The 25355-nt window shown below is 37.8% G+C and overlaps 1 protein-coding gene across 8 annotated transcripts in view; it reads left to right on the top strand.

Annotated features, from left to right (window-relative positions):
• The window catches only part of LYRM9 (LYR motif containing 9), a 41684-nt gene that overhangs the window by 3357 nt on the left and 12972 nt on the right, over window positions 1-25355 (top strand). The gene's annotated exons all lie outside the window — the stretch shown is intronic.

Genomic DNA, 25355 nt, shown 5'->3' with positions numbered 1-25355 from the left:
TTGGTGAGCGGGATTAGTTGCTTGAACCAGAACACTATATCCAGTTTAAAGAGTTTCTTCCCACAGATTTTGTCTAAACTTACTGACTTCCTGTTGATTTGTCATACAACGTTTTTCTGTTAGCTTTAGTGAATCTAATCCATGGTGACTGTATTTTTGGCTGTACGTGAGTAAGTAGGTGTCTGTCTTAGAAATACTTTCAAAGTGTCATTAGACACTGTCACATAGATGAATTTTCAGCAGTGAGAGCAAAAGTAGTGAACTGGCTTGCAGTCCTGGAATTGTCACCAGTTTTCCTGACAACTCTCAACTGGACCACTACAAACCATGCTTTCCAGTTTCCCTGTCTGTAAAGTGTAAGTAAAATCTGGGACCTGCTTTATTGCTCAGTTTGACTAAATGCTACGGCCATATTATCTATCTTTTATTTGAAGTTGAACCAGCTCTTTTCAATGAGGTGAGAGGCTGGTGAGATGGCAGCTGAAGGGATACACTTATCTCACTCGTCCATATGGAAGTTACGTCAGGTGCCAGTGTTGAATGACCCACCCTAGCAAGTCTATCTTCCTTTGGCACTGGGTTTGTAAACACTTTTAATTGGTGTCCCTGGCTTCTGTGATGCTGTGAAACTTAAAGACTGTCAGTTCAGCTGGTTTTTAGACACTTTATGCTATGAAAGTTAAGGGGGACAAGATTCAGTTGATTCATATGGAGGTGTGTTCAAGGAAAAACTACCTTTTAAAATAATATTAAGGAAACATGAAACTTGCAAAGTGCTCAGCTTCTGAATACCCTTTGTTACCTCAGTACATGTCTGTTACTTGCAAGTGTTAACCTATTATATGAATCACTGCTACTTAGAACAGGGCTGCAGAAGGAGTTAATCGTGTGCTATTGTAAGTCAGTGCTTCCTTGTTATTTAATGCCTCTGTCTAAGAAGCATAAGGCTGCTGAGGGGGAGCTCGTTACAGAGTTGGCTCGTATAACTTTGAGCAAGAGTGTTTTGTGAGTAGCTCAATGAGCTTGAGCTGCTTGATGAACGAGTTGGCAAAATCTAACCGTAGTAATTTGAACTGGGCAGGTAGAGACACTGCTCGAGATCCTGCCAAAGCCCAGTTTGATTGCAACTAATTTGTCATCCCCAGTGATGCATGGAAATATGCGATTGGTGACTACTGCTGATGAAACATGACAGATCAATTCTAATCTCTTACTGGTGAAGACTGTTATTCATGGGGACATGCATCTGTCTCTTACTATTCTATTCACAGTAAGAGTGCTGTAAAGCAGCAGCAAGTCTGCTGTGTGAGTATCAGACACTGAATGCTTGCATATCTAGATTTGTCAGGTGCTCTTTGCTAAACTGATTTTAAAACTATATAGAGCTTTTAAGTAAATACTGTGCATTAGAAACACAGGGCACAGACTTGTCCCTTCCTGAAAATCTGCTGGATCAAATTTAGTTTTTTCTGACTCTTGAGAGACTTCTTTTCCCCTTGGATTTGCCACTTGCTTTGCAGGGTTATCATCTTTTTGACAGCGCTCTGCATAAGGGCAGGGGATGGAAGACAATTTGTAATCAGCCAGTTCTATTTCTTTGATGTTCCTCAGCACTGTTTTAACCTCAAAATTCTCCACAAAAGATTGTATCATATTGCACAGTATGAAATGTTACGGTCCAGTTCCAGACATAGGCTTTGTGGGTTTTTTCTTGTACCACAAAAAGTAGCTGTGAGAACAAGGCTCTGAGTATTAGAACAAGTCTTTTGATTTCATGGCTGAGTATTGTGCGTGAATATCCTTCAGCACTTACGCATGTTGGGGTTTTGTGACACTTTAATACAGGAAAAGTAACATTAAGTGAAACAAAGCATAATAAAATAGTTGCACAGATTTGTCTCTGATCCACAAAATGGATACTCTGAGCTGCATTATCGATAATTTATCACGTGGGTGTCTGACAAGCCCACACATACCTTGATATACAACTCTGCAGATAGTCTTCATTATTCTGTAACACCTTGGTAATATTTTATTCATAAATACTAATGCTGAAGTCCTTAAGGTGTCATAAACACAGTGCTAATTCCTGTGAATTTGAGGGGATTTGGTTAGTCAGATAAATATCATACTCTAAATAAGCAGTGGTTCTAACACACAACACAATAAACATTAATATACGCAAAGCATCATAGGATTAAAATTCCTGTTGGTGTATATTAGTCCCTTTCTTTTGAAAGAGTAATCTTTCAGAGTTTTCATCTTTAAAACCTTTTCTCTACAAAACTGGAAAAAATCCTTTATTGATAAAATGCAGTGAGGAGCAGGGGGAAAGAATATTTGTGTTGATTATGTATAAGGGTTTGCATCTTAACGTTTGCAAGGATGGCAATATGCCTTAATTGAGGAGGAGGGCAAGGTTCTGCTCCTTGTTGAATGGGGGATGAATCCCTGTTGTGCTGGTTTTGGCTGGGATAGTTAATTTTCTTCATAGTCGCTATTATGGGGCTATATGGTGCTTAGTTGCTGGCTGTGGTTAAACCATGACACCTGAGCTTTCTATTAATAGGAAGATAAGGGAAAAAAATCAAGTAGCCAAACCAAGTGGATGACCTAGCATAAGCTTGTTAGTCTAACAAAAAGGCATGTTGACCCAGATAAGTCTTTAATGCAGCAGTGTGGGAACTTGGCTGCTTCTTTGAAAAGTGATTGGAGTGATGGAATGGTACTTCAATAGCACTGCACAGATATGACTGAGATACGGCGTTGGGGGGACAACCGGTGTAAATGACAGATGGTGTCATCTAAGATAGCGTGTATCTCTGACATTGGAGATCAGACTCTACAGGCAGTTATGTTGCTTTGCTGGACTGTCAGCCCTGTTTGTGGCTCTTACAGTGTAGTTTTTGCCATGGTCATGTTGCAATTGACAGCTTTGCCCCAAGTTTGTTCAGTATACTGTATATACGAATATGAAGACCATGATTAGCACTGGGGCTAGAATTCTAGCTGAAGACTACCACCTCCACAACACTGAACTCCATATCCTGTAGTGCTTTCTAGCCAAAAGTGTTTTCTCTTGAGTTTTCTGAAGGAGTTACTGAATTAACTTGCTCACTGTAGACCTTAAGCGTGGGCTTGGCTTTAACTGGGAGTGCTCAGGTGCTTAAAGTTGGTTTATAACAATTTGCCATTTAAAGACTTCAGCCTGATTGTTTAGTTCTTTCTGTCTCATTTTCCTTCTTGCTGCTAAACACCAGTTGCAGGAGGTAGAGGGGAGGTCTTTATCCCCTACAGCTTTTTGGAGAAAGTGACAGTTCTGCAGTTCTCTGTTCTACATTTCTTTGCACCAGAAATGACCCTGCTGCTCTTTGCCACCAGTGTTTCCTTTTATCCCTCTCCTGGCAGCTGCTCTTGCTCCATTTTGATGTTGGAACAGCAAATGAACTCCTTCTGAAGCAAATGTCATGCCAATAAAGATGCCGAAGCAGCAAGAAAATCATCTCTGTATCTGAAGATTGGACACCTTTGTGAATGGGATGTTCTTAAAATAGCTCCACAGCATGTTACCTTCCTTAGAAGGTGGAGAACTGAAAACACCACCCTAAGCCACTTGTTTTTATGTGAGCAGGATCCCTAAATAATGTATTTTGGAGTGAGAAGCAGGTTGCTTCCTTTTCGTCCAGATTAAAATAGGTACAATAATACCTGAGCACATTGTGTTTCTGCTGAATCTTTTATTCAGTGATGGGAGAGGGAGGAAGGAGGCTGACACCAACACTTAGATTGAATTTTCTGGATTGTAGATTTAATCAGAATAGAAAATACTGTTGCTGTGGTGGTATTTTTGGAAACACTGTCTGAATTTGAGACCTGACTTCCTCCTGCTCAAGCTGTCCCACAGTTAGCTTTTTGTTCTGTCATTGATTCCAGTGACAACAAATTTAACAAAGCAGTTGAGTTGATCTGAATTGATTGTATGCCTCTTGCCAAGAATTTTGTTTGCAACATCATGGCTAATGGTCTTGATTATTACTTGTCCTGCATTAAATTACGCTGAAACAAAGTGCTTGCAACAGTTTGCTGTGTCGGATTAGCTGTATTTTGACCCGGTATTCCATAGGTATGATTCAGTGAAGTCTGGGATAGGAGATTAAATCTTTAGGTTGTTAAGTTCTTGCAGGTGATGATGTATTTGTAAGTATTGTTAGTTTTGTTTGCTCTAGCTTTATAATGCTAGTACAAAGTCCAACCTGATTCTGATTCCTCTTCCCTCCCCCCTTTATTTCCAGTTTGGATAGCTTCTTAGTGCTTTTTCATGTAATGACTAGTTTTGTCTAGCATAATAGCTTCTAAATCCTTTGCCATGTCAGAGTTCCTTGAGTGTTGTCATAGACCGTATGCATTCAGTATAAAAAAAAAAACCAAACCCAATGTGTTATGGAAACACTTAAACAGTAATTTTTAAGTTGTGGTTTTTGCAGCAGCACACCTATCCATTACAGCAGGGCAATTTTGAGAATGCAACTTAAACAGTTTTTCTCTGCAGTAGAGAGTAGTGATTATTCCCTGTGGTCTTGCCAATATTACTGTACTTTGTCATACACAAATGGTCAAGATAGGAATGGGTACGGGACCAAGACATCTGGAAACTAATATGAAACAACAAACTTGCAGCCTGGTTCATGATAACATTTCACTCCAGCATTGTCTTTAAAGTGTGATCTTGGTAAACTGGGATAATGTAATGCTAATTAAACATTATTCTTCTAAGTTTACTTAGAAGACTTGTTATAATGAGTGCAACACAGCCTGTGCTTTATTAGGTCATCGCAGATGTAAAAAACAAATATTGACTCCAGAATTGTATCCATATATCTGATATAGTAATGTTTATTTGAAATGGACCATGTGAAGCCAAATCCTTGCTTAGTTCATGTAAGTTGGCATGGCTTCTTTTAAACTGAGCTCCATGCTGGTTTTTGCTTCAGGTCTGTATTTTAGAAGCAAGGTTCTTTAACTGTGTTATGGTGGACGTAGTTTAAAGATCAGCTTTTTGTGCGGTGTGATGTATGGAGCATTTCAATGCTCTGTTTTCCATGTGCTTTATTTAACTTGTGTCAGATTGTTCAGTGGGTGTTTGTACTAATGCTACCTGTCTGGGCCTGCTGTGCTTGTGTTTGAGCTGGTGAACCACCTGCCCAAGTTAAACTTACATTGGTTATTTTTTACCATAGGTTTGCATACCTTTTGATGCTTTGGGCTTGTATCTGTTGCAAGAAAGTATTTCATATGTAGAGATATTTTTACATGAAATATTTCAGTGTTATTAAAGGATCTGTTTAGTGGAATTTCAAATAACTAATTGCAGGTAATAAACAATAAATCTAGAGCAAAAAACTTTTTACCTTTACTGTGGGTTTCTTCCACGGTATTGTTAATGAAATAACAGAAACAAATTTATCCAGGCAAAAAACAGTGTGATTTTAATCTGTGTGACAGTACATTTATATATCTTCCAGGAGTTGCATCACCATTTGCTGCTTGTTTAAACATGTCACATGTTTAGTGACCTTGTTCTTTTATGTGACCTGCTGTTTCTGAAGTGAAAACTTGACAAAAATATGAAGCCAGAAGTTGAGTAGTGCGCTCTAATTTACCCTGGCTGAGGATCTGGGTGGCCGTGGCCTCTATTGGATAGCAGAGATTCTCAGCTAGTGTAATGCAAAATACATTGTGTAGGCAAACCCATCAAGGAAACAGATTAATGTGTGATAATAAAACCTATGATGTTCTAGCCCTAAGCAGTCTTATTACAGTTTGGATAGATTCTTTGGACTGCTGTTGCTGCTAGGTGCTTTTGATTCACTTATTTCCTGCAGTGTACCTCTAATATAGTAGGTTGGTTAATTTGCACAGTGTGACCATGTGCAAAATTATTTGTTTACAGTGTTCTTAAATATGGTGAGTGTCATGTCAGGCACAGAGGCAAAGGTCAGGACTCTTATCAGTCAGGGAAAATCTCAGCCAGTAATCACATAATCTACACCTCTCTGTTTTATGTTGGGTAAGCTTATTTGTTTAATTTGGCATTGAGTTTGCATGTCATGCAATTCAGTTGCTGTCTTGATTCAAACCTACTAGCTAAGAAAGATAAAGTATTAAGAAATAATTTTTCATCCATGTGTAACCTGGGAATTACTGGTTCAGGTGACTGGAAGGTCTGTTTCTTTGATTAGAAAACAATCACTGTAGTACGTGGAGAATTCTTGCTGACACTTCTTCAGCACCAGCTAGCTTGGGGTCTTTGATTTCCTGATAGTTTCAGGAGAGCCCCTGTCAAAGTCCTAGCAGCAGAACACAGTAGCAGGTATAGTGTGAGCTATTTTGACTCTAACATCTGTCTTTCTCTCAGAATGTATTGCAGTGCTTTCATTCTGGAGTCCAAGAAACTTTATCTTGTTTTACACAAATCGTGCAGATGAAGCAATATTCCTTGTGAGGTACATTTTGAGAATTTGTTAGTTGTGCTGTTGCTTCACGTAATCCTTACTTGAAATCAGATACTTTGAAGAAAATAATTCTTGTTATGTGCACTTGGGAGCAAAAAATGCATGCCTCACATGTAACATACACCTTCACCTGTTAGTTTGTTTATAAAGAAATTATTGTAATAAGTGGAGTACCTGTCTTGCTTATGGAATTAAGTAACTTGTGTATCCTGCAGTAAAATCAATCAGAAAGTCTGATACATACAACGTTTTGTTGTATGAAACAAAGAGAATCTTCTACAGGTCTGTGAATATCTGAATACCGTTATTTTTCTTGGACTCAGTGGAAGTGGAAATGATAAGTAGAAGTACTAGATGCAAAAATGAAATCACTAGTTGAAGAACACGGGCTTTTTATAGGAAGCAGTTTCATAATTATATTCATATTCTACTTTTAACTAGGAGGAAATATCAAAATTTTTACATCTTCAATTTTTTACTTTTTGTGTGAAGTTGAAAATAATTTGCATTACTGATAGAAACACAAAGTTTTCAAAGTTCTCTCTGTTGTTTTAAGGCTATTAATGTTTTTCATAATGCTGATTTTTGACAGGATAATATCCCTTTAAAGGCTTTCTTTACCAGATCAATTCCTTTTCTACTAGGAGAACTAAAGCTTTTCAGCTGTCCATCCAATTTATCCTTCTGCACTGAATTTCTCCTATCAAGATAACCAGCAGCAATACTCCCCTCAGGAAATTTGTATCAATTAGTTCCACATCACTAATTTCTGTGGTATGGATGGACCAGTCAGTTGTAAGAAAGCTGTTTTGTAAACAGTTATGGCTGTTGGGGGTTTGTCTTTACTATTTTTTGGTAAGGTCTTTTGTTTGTTTTGAAATACGTCTTATACATGGCAGCTATTGAAAGCCTGCAGATTTATGCATGTGCATGAAGAAATATGGGGTAGATTTAGCTCCTTTAGGGATACTAATTTTCTACAGATTTCACATAGTACTAATGAGGTACCATGTTGTACACAGCTAAGCAAATGTATTCGGAAAATACGTATGAAGGAGAATGTCATCAAAGAGGTACAGGGCACTGAAAGTACAACAGTAATTTGTAGCTGTTGCATAAATCTCGTGTCTGTAGGTGTGCATGTGCCTGCTACCCCTGTGATGGCACTCTGAAATGTCTCAGTCTGAATTCCAGACATCCTAAAGGCTGCTAGTAACTTTTCTTTTGCCCTATGGTCTTAATGGTATTCAATATAATTCACTGTAAAGGAAAGTGGAATGTAAATAGTCTGTAAATGAGACTCTGGGGTGACATAGTAGCAGTTTGGCATTAAAAAGAAGGGGGTGCAGTCTAAAGAGAAACTGTATCTGAGGTGACAGTCACAATTCAGAAGCTACTGTTGTAGCCTTATATACCAACATATATGATGAAGAGATGGCTCTCTTGTTCCAACATGCATGAAGCCTTATTTTTGCAGCATGATGCTATGCAGCTCAGCAGATCCTAGAGGATCTATACAGCTTCAAAATCATCACATCTCCCTCACCTGTGCTTTTCTGCTTTGGTTCTGATTTGTAGTTGGACATGGCTTGGGATCCTGTTGTTCAGTAGAGGACTTGGATGTTACCAGTGAAGTGCTTGTTTTGCCTTCTTATACTGTGCTGCTACTGCTCTTGCCTGTCAGCCTTGTCAGTGTATTTCACTGCATAGGTTTGTGCATGTATTTGTGGGGTTTGGGGGGTGGTGGTGTGTGGTGTTGGATTTGTATACTGTATGTGAAGAGACAGACTTGGTGAGAGCTACGTGTAAACTCTGTAGCCATAGCATTGGCACTGGGTACATCCCTGGTGCGTCTCCAGCTCCTTGGTGTCGCTGACCAAGTTTAAGACAGTGGAAAAAAATCTCTGGCACTGTATTGATAATGTGACTGCCATATGCAATCTAGCAGGAAAGCAGGTTACTCCCCAGGTGGATTGCAGACCAGGCTTCAGGTAATCCCTCCCTTAGCCAGGGAAAGGTGGTTTTAATCTATGTATTATGTATTTAGTCATTTTTTCAACACTCATATGTCTGCAAATGTCATAGCACTGTTATAGTCTCTTACTATCCATTTCCCGTATAAGCAGATGTATCAGGACACAAAGCTGTTTTCAGTCACTCAAGTCTAATCGTAGTGCCATAGGATCTTGTGAATCGCTCTGGATTTATACAGAAGTAAATGACAGTATAACATGTCATTTTTAAAAACTGGTACCAGCCATCATAGGACTTTGCTTTTTAGACAGCTGAATTTCTTTTAATGGTGTTTAAAACAAAACTAATTTGATATGATTATTAGAGAAGGAAAATTAAACGGACAAAATCACAGGAAGCTCATTAAAATGGAAACACTGAAATAACTGTGTAATTGGACATTGATTCTGTCCTCACCCCCTCACTCACTTTATGAACAGTTTTGTATTAAAAGTAACGTGCTGCAGGATGATGCTCCAACATCTGTTATTGCTGAAACAAAATGATTTGCTTGGTTTTTTCTTCTCTCTACATTCTTTCAACATCTGCATGTAGATACAGATAGACGCATAGATCTGTCCTGTATATTAATCATATCTAACACCGTTCCTTTCCAGGGAAAAGGTGTCAAAGGGCATGGGATTCAATTTTTGTTTTGGAGGGGAGTGTTCTGGTGTGGGATTCTGTGTTGCCTTTCACTTCTGTTAGATATTAGGTGACTGGCTGTGAAACAGAATAATGTGAATGAGGACTCAGGGCTGCTAGCACAAAGCCCCATGCATGGCTAAGTTGCTTGCAAGTGTGTTTATATGAAACAAAGAAGTTCACAGGCTATGGCTTGTCTGTCTTCTGAAAAGTTAGTGCCACCTTACATGATTGAAATTCTGCAAATGACTTTCCTTGTAGTCTGTTTTCACAATGTTTGCAGGCAAATCACCATTTTTTAAAAGTATTGCACATTGAAAATGATCAGTAGTTGTGTTGGGAATTTGATATTTATTTTTTTACTTCATAGGTTGATCCAATAAATATATTATAAATCTATCTTGCTGAATGTTTGCTACTTAAATCACTCTGGTTGTGATTATCCTGATAGGGAGCAGTATATTTTTGTTTTACATTTTGGATGATTGCTAAAATCTATATGGTTGCATGTGCCAATTTTAAGATCGTTTGTTTATTAATGTGACTTGCTTCACCTCAGTATTTATACTATAAAAATAAAACTGAATAAAGGTTCATAGCAAGAAAATAGGAAAAAGCTGAACAATAGATTTGGAATATTTGGAAATATTTTCTGATACCTAATTATCATTATATTAATTGTGTCTTCCAGTCTTCAAACTGTGCTCTAGTTGGGAAAACACATGTTTAAATCCATTCCTATCCAGGAAAATACTTCAGCTTAATTTTAAGCATGTGCCTGAGTTATATTGGTTAAATGACTCATAACTATTTGCTTAAATCCTATCCAGTGTTAGACTGATTAAATATATTAGAATTGCAATGTAAATACTGCTGTAAATAAGATTTGCTATGAATTTACCACTGATTTTGATTTTTACAGTCATTTTTATGGTATATGGTTGAAATCAGAAAAAAATGGACATTTCAACTAATTTTTTAATATGCTAAAATGTATTAAGTTACACAAAAGAATCCATATTATAGTAATCCTGCATATATACAGGAAAAGAGTACCCAGCATGCATGGCAGATGGTTTCAAAGGAAATCCTCGAGAGCTAGGATTAAAAAGCAATTTTCAGCAAGTTTAAAATGGGTCTCAATATTTGGGTCACAGATATTAACTCTTTCATTACAAACAAATGAGGGAGAAGTCTTGTTGGATTATTATGGAAATGTTTCTCTCAAAAGCTGACCAGTGTGCACTGTGGAAGAAAGAAATGAGAACATAGTTGATTCAGTTTCTGATACTGTCTTAACAACAGTAGGATGTAGAGTTGTGATACAGACAGTGGTATGTTGTGAGTAAATTGGATTCATCATTCAACTAACAAATATTGGCAGCCCTTTTAAAAATATGGTATATATGGCTTCAGGTTTTTGTCTGCCCGCTGAAGCAAACTTACATAAGACAAATTTTGTGATGATTAATTTTCAGTGTGTTAGAAATGGTAGATTTATACCTGTTCTACATTTACTAAATTATACTTAATCACTGTACATTAAAGTGTAAGGAATTTACATGTAGCATTTTTCTATTCCTTTTGGATATGGCGAACCCAAGAAACTGAACAGCAATACTTTTGTTCAATCATAGACAGGAATGAACATGGGCTGCAAGTTTTGCTTGGAAGTATGTCTGTGATTACAAAGGAAAAAACAAGCCCGTGTTTTCTCAAACATGTTTTAGGGGCAAAGTAGAACTTGATTTATTTATTTTTTAAAGATTATATTCTAAAATAAACAATACCATGCAATTGTTCCAGGCTGTTGTTGTTGGTTGAACATCCAGAAATATCAGTATAATGCAAAAAAGTGATTGAGTACAAATTGGCTTTGTATTCAAAGAGCAAGAGAAGACATCAAGTTTTTAGTTGGTAAAAATAGCACAGCAAGTTGGAGATTATTGGCTTTAACTTACACCAGCTAGTAAATGTGTTAGGCATGTAATTCACATTTACATCAGTGCTCCTTTATATGCTTCTGGCAGTTGAAAGGAACCTTCAGTTTGACATGAACTAATTTTTCTCTTAAACTCTCCTGTTTCCAAAGTAGAAATTCAGGTTAGGCTTTAAGCAGCGTTTATCACTAAACAATGAAATACAGCAACTGATACTATTTTATTGTGTTCTCAATGCTCAGCTGGGTGTATTTTGAGTAGATTTGGAAAGCTTTCTGAGCAAAGGTGCCTGATGCTTTGCTAAGTGAATTATAGAGGTAATTGCTGGTTTAAATTTCAGTGTATGGAGAAGTTAATTGCATTGCTCTTTGGCTGTTATGTTGGCTACATGTTAACAGCAAAGGACAATGTACTTCTGAAAGGGCATCATAAATGTCCTAATGGGATAAGTAACTGCAGGTGTATCTACTAAAAGTTAATTAACAATGCTAAATAATAGGTGTTTACTGCAGGACTGATCCAAGGTAGCTATCAGAGGTTCTATCTGCTATTCAGAAAAGAAAATTCAGATCATGGATGAAAATAATGTCATACAGCAGTGTTCTTTGTTTAGTTCTTGTACGAAAGTTAGAAAGCTTCAGTGGACTCAGGATTGGCCTTTAGTTGAATCTGTTCTTCTAGGTCCTTGTTTTACATCACCTCCTATGGGAAGTTTACCTGTGTACATCTTGATATGACAAGACCTAGCTTCATGTGATCTTACAGAGTGTTTTTTGTTTTAGCAAAAATCTGTTTCAGGTGATTATTCCAGCAGTAGGGAATTATTTAGTCTTTTTAACTGTAACAATTGCCTCTAAAATTCTTGAGGCATCAGGACAAGGAATAAGCTTAAGGAAGTGTTTGAAGTGGAACACAGAAGTGGGTTAGCAGACGTTTGCAGAGCACTCCTCTGTAGTGTGGGAACTACATGGAATAGAGCTTTGAGGCAGTAGATACATTAAACTTACAACTAAAAGGTGAAAGGCTAATTAGAGGCAGAATTCCACATCTCTGTGTTTTTTGGGGCAAAACACAATGGAAGGGAAATAAGCTTATGCAGATCACCAAAAGATTAGACAGGTGGAAAACAGAAACCTGAATTCTCTTGTTTGGGGCCAAATGAAAGTCATCCGGAAACTACACTAAAGTGCAACTCTGAAGCAATGTATAATGTGCTGTTAAAATGTGTTAAAAAGAATACTGTAAAGGGAAGACTCTCAGATGATGTTTGCCTGCTAGAGCTGTAAAAATGTTCTACTTCGGTTGTGCATTGTTTTCAGTTAAAATAATGACTCTCAGGGAAGAAATTTCTAGTTTCCTGCAGCTGCTTCGGAGATAATTTTTGAAAGTGAAGGTTGGTACTGCAAGTAGGGTATTGTTCAAGAAGTTATTCCCTTTGCTTCTTCCTGCAGAAGTGTACAAGGGTATTTTTAAGATGGGATTGCACCACTATGGCAGTGGGAATGGAAAGCCAAATAACCATCCAGACATAATACTCCTTAAATTTTACTGAGGAGGTATCAGCCCGTCCTAATGTTGATAAATGCTTTTTTCCAAAGCAACATTCTTCTCTGACATATGTAAATTATACAATGATATAATAATAACACTGAGAAATTCTGAATACTAGAAACTATGGCTCTTTAAAGAAATTAAATGCTTTCTTACCTCCAGAAACTTTTTAACAGGAAATAGTGAAGGTTCAGTTCTGCTGAGTGATTTTCTCTCTACTTAGATCTTCTTTTGTAGTGTATTTTTATTAAAAATTGTTTTCTAAGTAATTACTGAAAGCAATAACCTATTGATATCAAGGCCATGAATTCATGTTCAGTGTAACTAGTTAGAAAAAGTGAAAGCTTACATACTGATTAATTGTGCTATAGATGGCTTCTCTGCACTGCTTTATTGATGGTACTTTTAAGTGGCAAGTTGAGGAGAAACAGATAATGAAAATTGATTCTTCTCTGCAGGTCTCTTGCTTACTGTTGGACTTCAAGAGACCTAATCTGTGAAGATAATTAAAGTTCCTTTGCTCTGAATGCTCTAAGTGATTTTGTTTTTATGAAAATTGTTAGGAGGCTGTTTGCCTCATATAGGGAAAAAAGGTGAAAATGCCAAATCACAAACAAATGGTAGAAATGAAGTTGGTGCATAGTTGTTATATGGTCATACATGTTTGCAGGAGATATTTATAAACAGCATTTTATCATCAGAAACACCCCTGTGTCCATCCCAGCTGTGCTGATAGATGCAGTAGCAAAACCCTAGTAGCGAGTCACCAGTAAAGGTACCAAATGAAACTGTTTTCATACTTCTATCTAGATTACTAGATTAGTAATCTCAGCATGGTGGAAGGAATCTGCTATTGCTGTGTCTATGTATTTGGTTGAGAATAAACACCTGAAGTATCAGTATAGTATCTTAACCAGAATATCATGGAGAGAAGTTGGAGGGCTGATAAAACTTGTGAATTTCCCCATTAGTGAGACACAGGGTAGTGGCCCTGGCTGTTGTTTTAACATAACAGTTGTTGGAATTTCAGGTGCCACAATAACACAGCAGGAGACTTAAAATATATCTTTACTGTTTAATAGACCTCTTACAGGAGCAAGACTTGTTTACTTTAAACCCTGTAAATGTAGAAGCATGGCTTCTGGAGCATCTGGAATAATACCCCCCCATAGTATGTGGAATCTAGCAATTGTGTCTGGTAGGCTACTGCAGGGAGGCAGAATGTGGGTAGGAGGCTGGGAACAGAATGCTGTGGTTTTGACCTTGTTTCAGCATCCCTTTAGTGTCCTTAGAATCTGCAGAGAGTTGTGTCCTATAATTAATAGTTATGCATGTTGCTAATGACACATTTCTTATATCTAGGAGAGTGTCTTCAAAACAGTTGCATATTTTCATTGGTGTAGGAATAGCAAAGACCTCTTTGTACCCCTATTTTTTTCCCCCCGAAGCTGTAGGAACAATTTTCTGGCTTGTAGAACAAAGAAGACAAAACAAATTACATAGCCAACATCTGCACCTGGCTCACTTACTTAGTGAATATTTGGCATAGATGCTAAACTACCTTTTGCCAAGAGAGCCTTGCCGATACAGTTGTTTAGGGATGAAGATGTGATAACGTCCTTTCCTTTTTGGTTCACCAAAGCTATTTTCTGGATTTGTCAAAGTAAAAAATTTGTTGAAAAGCAAAATACATTTTTAGGTTTAAATATCAAGAATTAATTAATGGTTAATCATTTTTTTCTAACCTACTATTTTAAGATTATGATGGTGTATCACTTTAGTTCCAATGGCAGACACATCACATATGGGTTGCCATTTTGATGGCTTTGAATGGTAATCTGACCCACAAAATCTGAAGCACAATCTGCAAACTTTTTTTTTCTGGCGTGCCCTATTCTTGAATGCCATCTGTGATAGGATGGAAATAAGCCTGCTCAGAATGTGGTCTTCCAGTTTTAAGCAGAGTGGTAGTGCCAATCACAGATGGATTTAAAAGAATAGCCTCATGTGAATGAGAAGGAAGATTCTTCTGAGCCCGAAGTTTCACTTGAAAGCACGCTACATCTGTTAAATCTTGTGGCCTGTGGAACATCCATCAGACCTTTTAATGAGTGCTTCACGTGGATTATGTAAACTAAACTTATTTTCTTAATATCTAGGAAAAAAAATTCTCAACTTCCAAACATTGCTCTCCTTCCCACCGCTGTCTTCTATTGTTGACATCCATAATGGAATACAGTGCAGGATGCTGACAGTATCTGATCCTGCAAAGTATTTGCAGTGTATCCATTCAGCAAAACCAATCACAGTAAATTATTTTGTAAGTTTTGTAGATATACAGCAGATCAAAAAAACCCCACACATAAATCCTGTTGAAATCATAACATTCAGAGCCCTGGGCTACAATTTCTGAATCCTTGTCTTTGACAGTTAACAGAAATCTATGTTGTACGTGAAGGTGAGAACCTATCTGCTGCTGATGGAGCTCCACTCAAAAATTAAGATAATTAAGCACCTAATCTTCACTGTAGTCAATGAGATCTCTCTCTTCTTGTATTTGAGAGAGCCTGTGCTCTGAAGTTAGAGATTGAATGACCTTGTTTTATGTGTAACCACAAGTGTCTTGGTACTATTTATAATCCAAAGAAACACATTAAATGATTTTCACTGGTTAGGAATATGGTCTACTGAAATCTCTGATTATTTTTTTTTTTTTTAAATCTCTTTAAATTGATTACATTGTTTGAATGACCATTTGCTTTTGCAGTAAGCAAGTGTGTAAAAGAAAGAGCTCATAGATAAATTTAATGTTCATTACACACTGGAACATCCCTCTCAAGTCCTCTTTAAGCCTTTTATTTCCAGGCTAAATAAACACCAGTTTCAGCAGTGTCTCATCTAGTCCCTTTAATTACTGCTGTTAAGAGAAAGTTTCTGCCGATGCAAATGTGCTATTTTGTCATGTCACATCAAATTGCATCAGGCATATATTTAGGAACAAAAAGAGGGGGAGGCTGAGACAGGATGTGGCTACAAATGGAGCTAAAGGGTTTTCTTAAATATAGGCTGAAAATAGACGATTGAAGCAGTGATGCTTTTTCAAGCAAAATTCCATGAAAGGGAAAATCAAGTCTGTGACGACAGAAATGAAAAGCAGGGCTGGGGGTGTGAGAAGAGGGAGTTCTAGATGGAGGCGTGGGCTGGTGTCAGGGAAAAGCTGATGAACTTCTCATTTATGCAATCACCCTTTGCGCTGTCAGACTTGTGTGAAATGGTTTTGGAATGTTAGACCACATACATCTCCCCTTGTTCCTTCTGTGTTGGCTGAAGTTACTAGCCATGCTTCCCACCAGCTTGTTGCAGGGCATGCCATCTGCCCTTTCCTTTGTAATTATCTCCCCTTCATGTCTCAAAGCTGAACTCATTGATTGCTTCCCAACTTGACTTTTTTTGATTAAAAAAAAAAAGAAATGACTGGTCTTTGCTAACTTTTGGATGTCTCTGCTTAATCCAGTCACTTGTGTTTAGGACTCCTGCCATACAGCTTTATTCTCATTGACTTATTTGTTACTGCCTTGATGTAGGGATTGTTCATTAGATTTATTTTTTTCCTCATGAAACATTACCAAATTCCCATGCCTCAAATCAGTATGGTACAAAATGGCTTAGCATTATTGAATTCGTCGTGCCTGATCCCATGACAGTTGAATTTGATAACGTTGGAAGTATTTCTTATGGCTCCTGGGGTAACCTGCAAAATTCTAAGTTTTCTGTGTAAGCTCTATAAGCAGAAATCAAGTGGTTTGTTCTCTGTATTTTTGCATGCATTTTGTAGGGTTGTACCTTACTAGATGAGATTTTGGGTTTATTGTTTGGGGGTTTTTTGATATACACTGCTTACACTAAAAATACCTTTAAACATGAATTAACCCTTAAAGCTCTTGCATTGCAGGAGTAGTGTTGTCCATCTGTAACAGACAGTTGCCTTGAACAACTCAGTTACTCCTACGTAACTTTGGAGAAACTACTACAATCATAAAATTCAGTCCCAGTTGTTCAGGTTGCCAGCAAACATATGTTTTTGTGGTTCAACAGAAATTAATAGAAATGTGCTGATTTATACCAGCCAAGTATTTGGGTTAGTGACTTTAATGTTGCCTTCAGTGGCTTTTGCCTGGAAAAACTGTGGTAGAAAAATTAAATCCTCCAAATCAAGTTTCAATACAGATGCAATACCAGTATTCCAGATTCTTATGTTGGACATGAAATCATTTATGGCAACAAATGCTATTTCAGTTTATTTTTTTTAACTACTTTCAGCAATAATTCAACTTACTAAAGCTAAATAGGTTGTGGTACATAGGCATAGAAAAAATTTGCAGTAGCTGTCAAAAAAAAGATTAAGACTTCAAACAATCCATTACCCTAAATTTACTTTAAAATGTAGCATCTCTTCACAAATAATGTTTCAAAAAAACTGTTTTTGAGGAAAGTTAGTTTGGTTCTTCAGAAAATGTTAGCAGCTTCCCCATGGAAAACAATTTTTGCCCTCTCAGAACTGGGCAGAAAATGACCTATTGAAGTCACATGCATATATTATGCATGTAATACAACTTTGAAATGATGAGTCTGATCAGAGCCTGATGGCAATTAAACAGTTCTGAAAGATTAGCTGTGTTTGAGAATCGTCAGAACTCAATGCGGATGTGATCTATAGGCGTGCTAGCAGCACCTACTTAACAAATTAGAAAAATACTATTCATTTCTTACAGCTAAGCACTTGGATTCTCTTCTCAGAAGTAATTGGTGATGTTAGAGGTAATATTTTTATTCTTGTCACCAAGGATAATAAAAATGCAGTAGAAGCTTGTATATTTACAGCATTATGACAAATGTAAGTCAAGTAGTATTTCAGACTGAAGCTAGACAGGCAAAGGCACCCAGCTCTTCATGGTTAGATATTATCAGGCCTCCAGGGCTGTAAAATATTAAATATAGCGGTGCTGTAACCTAAGCTCTTAATTTTTAAATTCTGTACAGCTGGAAGAATAACAACTCCATGGTGCTAAATCCATACACATGGTGAAGCTTGGCGGAAACAAGGCAATGAAAGACGTACCTTCAGGCTTTATACACAAAACTGCAGTGAGTGGTAGTCTGTCTACTCAAGGTGCCTAGGTCTGCAAATGGGAAGAGTGGCATACTGCTGACAGCCTCTAGCCCGAGTAGTAAGAGGCTTGTGCCTCTGACTTGGCTGCAATATTTGGTTTTCTGTCTTTCGTGATTTTTGTGTGGTAAATTCATCCCTTGTCTGTGGCATCTGACTAGACTGTAAATAGAAGTGTAACGTTCTCCAGGAGTGGCGGGAGGAGGTGAGAGAGTCCTGTAGCTATTCTGGTGATACTTAAAGCATTAATTTACATTGTTTTTCCTATTTTTTTGGTTTTGGTTTAATCCACTTCCCAAGACTTTAAGGCAATCCCATTTAATATTTTTTCCCAGATGACTTTTTAGTACATGAGAATTAAAAAAAGCCTCAGTAAAATGTGTATTTTCATAGCAAAGGTGGCATTTCTGTTGTACTTTTTCAAAACAAAACACAGAAATATTAAATGGGGAAGGAGAAAGACAGATGTTTGTTTTTATAGTTGGGGTTTGTTTTGAACTGAATAAGTCTGAAAATATCAGATAAAAACTGCAGATCAAATGAAAAGACTCCATAAGCATTCCCCGGATTGTTCATCAAAAAACCACCCAACTGACAACACTACAACAAGGAAATGTTCTTAATTAATGTCTTCAGTTAAAGAAAAAGCATTGTGGATCTCTTAAATATATTATTAAATCTGTATTGTTTAGATAATAGGATAGGGAAAGACACTTGTGCTGAGTGCTGTGTCAAATTTGTCAGGGCATGTTTAATTCTAGTTCACTTGCTGGATTTCACAGCTATTTGTCTGGGTATTGGGGTAATTTAGAGGGCTGAGTGAAGCCAGATGACTGCAATGAACTCATTTTGTGTCTTTGACTCATTCTGGCAAAAAAAGATGCTATTTAAGGGGTATTTTGTATTGTATCCTGTTCCTCCTGTCTCTCAAACTTTCTCTGAGCCACTGTCTACACCATCACCAACAATTACATCAAATTAATTCAGCATAATTGAGTTAATTATTAGCACTGGAGGTTAACAACATGACTTCAATTGAACCAAAGCTTTTATCCCACTTTTCCTGAGGTTTCACAAAATGTAAACAGATCTGAATCATGGTTGAAACCAAAGGCAGCTCCATTTCCATCAAGTGCTTTTGCCAGTCAGAAGAACTATCCTGCCATGCTCATTCACTCAGATGGGTGTTGATAAATTTGCTGTCTGTTGCAAAGGGAAAAGAATACTGTGGTGTTCTGGATCAACATTCAAGTACCTGAGGAAAAGAGGAAATACTTTAATCACCCCAGAGCCATTCAGTCAAAACCAGAAAGGTTCATTAATAAAAATTCAGATATATAGAGGGTACTGAACCGGTTTAGCTGACATACATCAAAAAGAGTTAAAGCATAGGTTCCAAGAGTTCAGAGGATAGCTTTTTGAATTAGGGATGCTATTGTGAGTAACTGTGTGAGACATAATCAATAGCACAATTCCTTTTATGATAATCGGAAAATTCCCAGCTATTGACTCATTGTGGTGACTTTGCACGAGCTGCTGAATTTTCTGGAGCATAGTTTTTTTCTCTCAGATATTTTCCTTCTTAGAGATCCAAGAGGCTAGGGTTGTGTCTTCGTGCTCATGCATCCATGGTCTAGGCATAGTGCGGTGGGGTATTTGAATCACTGGTGTCTTGTATTGCAGTGGATCTCTGCGCTGGGATGCTCACAACTCTGCCAAGGGTAAAAGCAAGCTTTTACCTTTAGCGCCAAGGGCTAAAATTGAAATCCAACTCCTGCCTTCCACAAAGTGCAGCGTGTTTGTTTTAATCTATTATAGCAAGAGCTCTGAGCTGGACATCTGCATCAAGAGTTTTGGCTTGAACTTAAATCTATATAGACAAAACCCATAAACTTCTTTTTCCTTTAACTTAATCTCAGCCAGAGCCATAAATTAGTTTATACTACTCAGTATAGTTGGTTCATTGTGTGTAATCTATTAAAACCAAGCTCTGCACTTCCAGAAAAAAATATTCTGCAGAGTTCTATAGTGTTTTTCTTGTATACCATTCTGGCTCAGTGACAAAAATGTCCAGAAGATGGGGGGGAAGTGAAAGTTTGAAGAAATCATGTCCCAGTTGTAAGATTTTTACCTGGTCAACAGGATATCCAGGACCTATTTTTGGTTCTGCTGTTGAAGTGTTACGTGGAAGATTAAGACTATTGTTTCATTTCTTTGTGTCTCTTTGGGGAAAGTAGGGCTAAAGATATTTGGTTTGTATTTATATTTGGTTTGAGTTCTGTATATGTTGAGGATTATTTAACAATGGATGAATTTTCTGGGACAGACCGCGGAAGATGGATAAAATTGTCTTGCTTGAAAATGCTTACAAGATTCTGGGACAAAGTGACAGTGAGTCAGCTGCTGACGTTCTGATTCTAGGTTCGGATGGTATCATTTTGGAAAGAAATAAGATTCTTTTTGTTTTGAAAAGGTGTGATATCATATTGCTAATACTATAATGTATAACAACACTACACTAGTGTTACTTGCTGATCCTGAGATAGTTATTTGTTCTAAGCAATAGACAATAGTGGCTTTAAGTTTTAGATACGTGTGCACTTCGCAAATTAGTAAGATTTTTTTTAAAATATTTGTTTTTTTCATCTTACTACTTTGATGTAAATTTAAATCTAGGTGATGATGGGGGAGGAGAGAAGTTGTATTACTAACATGGAAACTCACAATATATGCTTGTTGTTCTCATCTAAATCACACCCATGACCTTGCCATGCAAATAGATGACAAACAGCCTTCTTCCACAGGGGGTGTGCTGGGGTGCACAGGTGCCCTTGTAGCACTGCGGGGAGAATTCTGCTCCCGAGAGGTCAGATCCTGTGGTGTAAATGACTGCAAGTTTGTTAAAGTCAATGGAGCTGTGCTAGCCTGTTGATATTGTTTGTAGAAGTCTGATCTATTTGTAGACTTTCAAAGACTACTTAAAATTAACAAAACTGACCTCTTCCAGCATAAAGCTTCTGTTTTCCATTTGGAAGCCAGAAGCCATTATTCTTTTGGAAGCTATTATTGTTTTTAAATTCTGAATAGGAGGGAAACAACAGGGCCTGAGCTAATGGGGGGGTAACAAAACATGTAGTCCTGCATTCAAGCAATGTGTAGGCTTGCAATTTAAATTATACTAGGTAACATCTGTCATCACTGTCAGCTGTAGTTTTAACCTCTTCTTTCTTTTAGTTGGGTCAAATCATGAAGCACTGAAGTAAGTTGTTAAGTAGCTCTTTCTGGAGCCAGGTACTCGCTTCCTGGATAGAGCTCCTTCAACATTTTTCTTTTAATCTAGAAAGAATAGCATAACTTTTTGAAATAAATGTCTTCTATGTAGAGGAGAATGGTCCCTGAAAGACTTGGGAGGCCATATAGCTCTTTCAGCATCCAAAGCATGGAGAATGTACAGGACTTGCAAAGCTGCTGGCTTTGTGAGGAGCTCCCGTGGCATCCCACTGCAGCAAGCAGAGGGTTTTTAGGGATAAGGCTTCTTTCTCAAAAAACAGTTGCTGGACTGGGAACTCTTCTTTGTGATAAGCTTGTTGATAGCCTGACTTTTCCTTTGTTTTTCTTATTAAACAGATTCTCTTTGATCTGGGCTAGGCCCTGAAGAGTGACAATAAGGGGTTTGGGGAAACTTGAGATATGGCTTTAAGACCTAAGAAATGTTCCTAAGATATGGCGGGCATCTGCCCACATGATTAGCTGTTGGTATGGTAACAATCCCAGATTAGCGAACGGTACAAGTTAAAATCCCCCTTAAGAGGCTAAAGGTTCCTAGACTAAATATTCTGTAATACTGCTGCTTATAAACATTTATTCCATGAACAGGCATGTATTTTTCTCCAAGATGTGGTAGGCCAAATTCATCCATGGTATAATTCTACCACAGACTGGGTTTATGCCAAGGAAGGTTTTGGCTCAGGTTATTACTTGGATTGAGAGCAAGAGATTGGAAGAAGCTAAATTTCAGTTGGTGTGGATTTCATATGAGACAGCAAGTTATTCTTGATGCTGCTGTAAAGGATAATGTAAGCTGGGAAGGACGATTATAGAGTGAACTGTAGATACCAGGACATTGTACATGTACCATCGTCATTAGTCCAGGGATTATGTATGTATAGTTAGGACTGGAAAGGATGTGCTGCAATAGATTGGTAAAATGAAAGGTCATACTGGAAATCCCTGTTAGACTGTGGGGTTTATTCTCTTGTAGGCTGGATATGATATTTGCACTACAGGAATGTTAAAAGGTATAAATTAGGCATTCTTGGTTAAAAAAAAGTTTGTTATTAATCTTTACTCAATAGTGTGGGTCACAGTGACTTCCTTTGTGCTTTTTAAAATTCTGACTTTTCATCTTCCCATGGCTGTGTCCTTCTATTGAACTTTTGTACTTTCTGAAGTAGAGCCCTTTCTGCACTAAGTAATAGCTGCTTGTTTGAATTATGTACTTCTACCCTCTTGCCTTTCTTAAAAAAGAGAAAGTTGGATTGCACGAGCAAAATGAGCCTATCTTAAAGCATAAATGTACAATGAACTTCAGCTAGTTTCAGTCCTTCCTGAATTGAGTTGGGAACAATGACAAAACCTTATGTAAGATGTACTATTCTTCCCATGCTTGTATGCTTGCATAGTTTGTAGAATTAGTGTTTTCATTAATCAGACAGCATGTTTGTGCTTTTCGAAAAAAAAAAATTAATACCTTATGCTGCCAACTGGGTATCTGTCCTTTAACAAAACTTGTGGTAGCTTGTGTTGTGCCCAGTTGGAAGTTTTCATAAATGTGAAGATTCAAGAAGTATTAGAAGGTGATCTAAACCCAGCCAGAAAGTTGTTATACTAAGTGGCATAAAGTAGTAGGAAGAACAATGATTGCTAAACTGGAACTAAGCACTGGAGTACCTCAAAATACAATGTTTACAAGAAAGGCAGGAATCAACAGGCAGGTTTGTTTTAAAGCTGATGGCACCAAGATGTAACTCAATTCATATTCAGGCATGATCTCAAAGGTAAATACTTACAGATGTAGCCACTGAGAACAAAATTCATATTGGCAGCAGCTGAACTGAGAAGTTCATAGCTGGGAAGATAAAGCTATTTCTAGGCTGTGCCTTTCAGAATTTTATTTAAGACAGGAGAAATCATTGCCAGGAGAAAAAAATCAGAGAAGTTTGAATTGTACCTAAACCACAGAGACTTCTATCTTCCCATTGCTGCCGGAACTTGACATTTAGTGAGTGTGCTACAAAGAGTATTACTCTAATTGGTCTGAGCATACTTATTAATTATCCAGAACAGGGTAATCTGGCTTTTTTGTGAGCAGCATGTTTCCTTGCTGCTCTTAGATTGCAAAAGTCTCAATGTTTTAGTTGCCATGTTTGGTGTATTGCATGTCTCTGCTTCATGATACCAAACAAGAATGTAAGGTGAAACGTTTGCCCTGTGGCTTTGGTTGATTTATAGAAGTGGGTCTTCATCATGACAAGATTTTGATGTCCTTTTATGGATGAACCCCAGAGCTTTTGTGCATTTTTGTAGTCATATTGCTTTATGTCTATATTCAGTTTTCCTTCACCATACAGATCTTTTAAGCTCTTACTCGGACCCAAAGAAAAACAGATTATAGGTCTGGTTTCCAGTTGCCTTAAAGGTGCTTTACACCTTTCAGCAGTAAAGGGATCACAAAGTGAGTGTAAATACAAAATATAATCTACACTAAGAAAACTGTGCTTCTCGGGGCCTGAAAATATGGATCTCTTATGTGCTGAGTATGCTAGGCTACCAGGTGGACTCAGATCTTTATTCAGCACCTTCCTGTATTTTCAGGGTATGAGACCGCAAGGGCAACTAGATTATACCGTTTGACTTTGTGTAATGTGGTATTAAAACTTGACCCAGGAAACTGCTTTAAGTTAGACAACTTGTGCTAGACTAGCACGTCTGTGCCTTACAGGTTCTAGGCTGCATGCTGACTGCCTGGATAGTTCAGCTGTGTGAAGTTCTTTCCTTTTTTCCTTATTGTCCTTTACAACAGACTTTCAAGGCTGGATGAATTGCTATGGTAGTGGCAGCCCATATCTTTTTTTGAAAAATGTGGATGTACAAATTAAAATGGAGCTCTATTCTACTTTCAGAGATATAGTTAATTTTTTTTCCTTTTACTCATAGCTTCCTAATTTATACATTTATATCTATTTAATTTTTTTGCACAGCATCTCACTGGGACCTGATGTTTAGTTGCTTGTTCAGTATGACTATCTAGTTCTTTTTCTCAGTACTATTCCTTCAAGGTTATGGTTATACCTATTGCATAGGTATAATCTGCACTCTTGAGTTGTTTGTATAATGATCAGGTGTGTGAAAGCACAACTTTGGACTCCGCTTACCCAGAAATTTTCCACATTCCATTTGATTGCCCTGTTGTCATTATGTACAGCTCTAGCAGTCTTTGTCATCCCCAAGTTTTGCCAATTACAATTTTATATTTACAGGGAGGCAACTGCTGATAGTGTTGAATAGCATCAGGCCTAATACTGATGCTATAGAACTGCATGTAGGATGTCCAGCCAATGGCGATTCCTTGTCAACAAACAAATCTTTGAGATCTGTTATTTAGCCAGTACTTAATCCCCCATATGCTCTGCTAATATTGCATAAAGCTAACTTTACACTGCAGGGCTGTGCCCCCAAAATGTGTTGCCATTGCACTATCATGTGACACTACTTCTCTGCCTCATGCATCAAGCAAAGCACAAAGCAGAGAAAAACAGAAACAGAAGTGAACAGAGCAAGACTAACTATCATCATTCATGCAATAGGACTTTACAGATCATATTTAGAAAGGACAAAATCCACAACAATGACAAGCCACAGCTCGTCAGAAGTGATCACATCAAAACAGCAGATCTTAATAAAAGCCCAGCATGCTGGAGAGATGTGTTTATTAGAAAGTGACTTCAGCATTGTACATGCTCATCCATACACAAGGAGGGGTATGTCTACAGGGCAGGCCATTGCCCAGGGCAACAAAATATTCAGTAGCTCTGTGAGTGAATGTGACTTGGTGGGGACAGACATTTGCTGGTTTGCCTAGGGCAGCAGAACCTATAGAGCTGGCCTCGAACACGGTGCACTAGTCACTTTGCTGTGACCTACTAGGGAAGAAAGAAAATACACTACAGTGTAATAACCAGAGAAGGAAGCCAGTTCACTGCAGGTGGTAAGGTCTGCCACTCTGCTGCAGTAAGTTGTAAGTGTATTTAAGAAGTCAGAGCCTAGAGTCATAGGTCTTCCTATATTACCAGCTGGGAACCTGTGAAACCCAGAAGGGGGAGGACTGATGCTGCCAAATGCTAAGACAAAACAGTAAGTATCATTCTGGGTAGCAGCAGTCCACTTGAGTGTCTTCCTGGACTGATGTCAAAACATGAACCAAGATGTTTTGTGGGTAAAAAGGCTTCAAGAGGCTTCCAATTGAAT

Source organism: Falco peregrinus, chromosome 2, assembly GCF_023634155.1.
Source record: "Falco peregrinus isolate bFalPer1 chromosome 2, bFalPer1.pri, whole genome shotgun sequence".
NCBI classification, from domain to species: Eukaryota; Metazoa; Chordata; class Aves; order Falconiformes; family Falconidae; genus Falco; species Falco peregrinus.
Note: the sequence above shows the minus strand (reverse complement) of the source record. Positions and strands in the feature narration are given on the sequence as shown.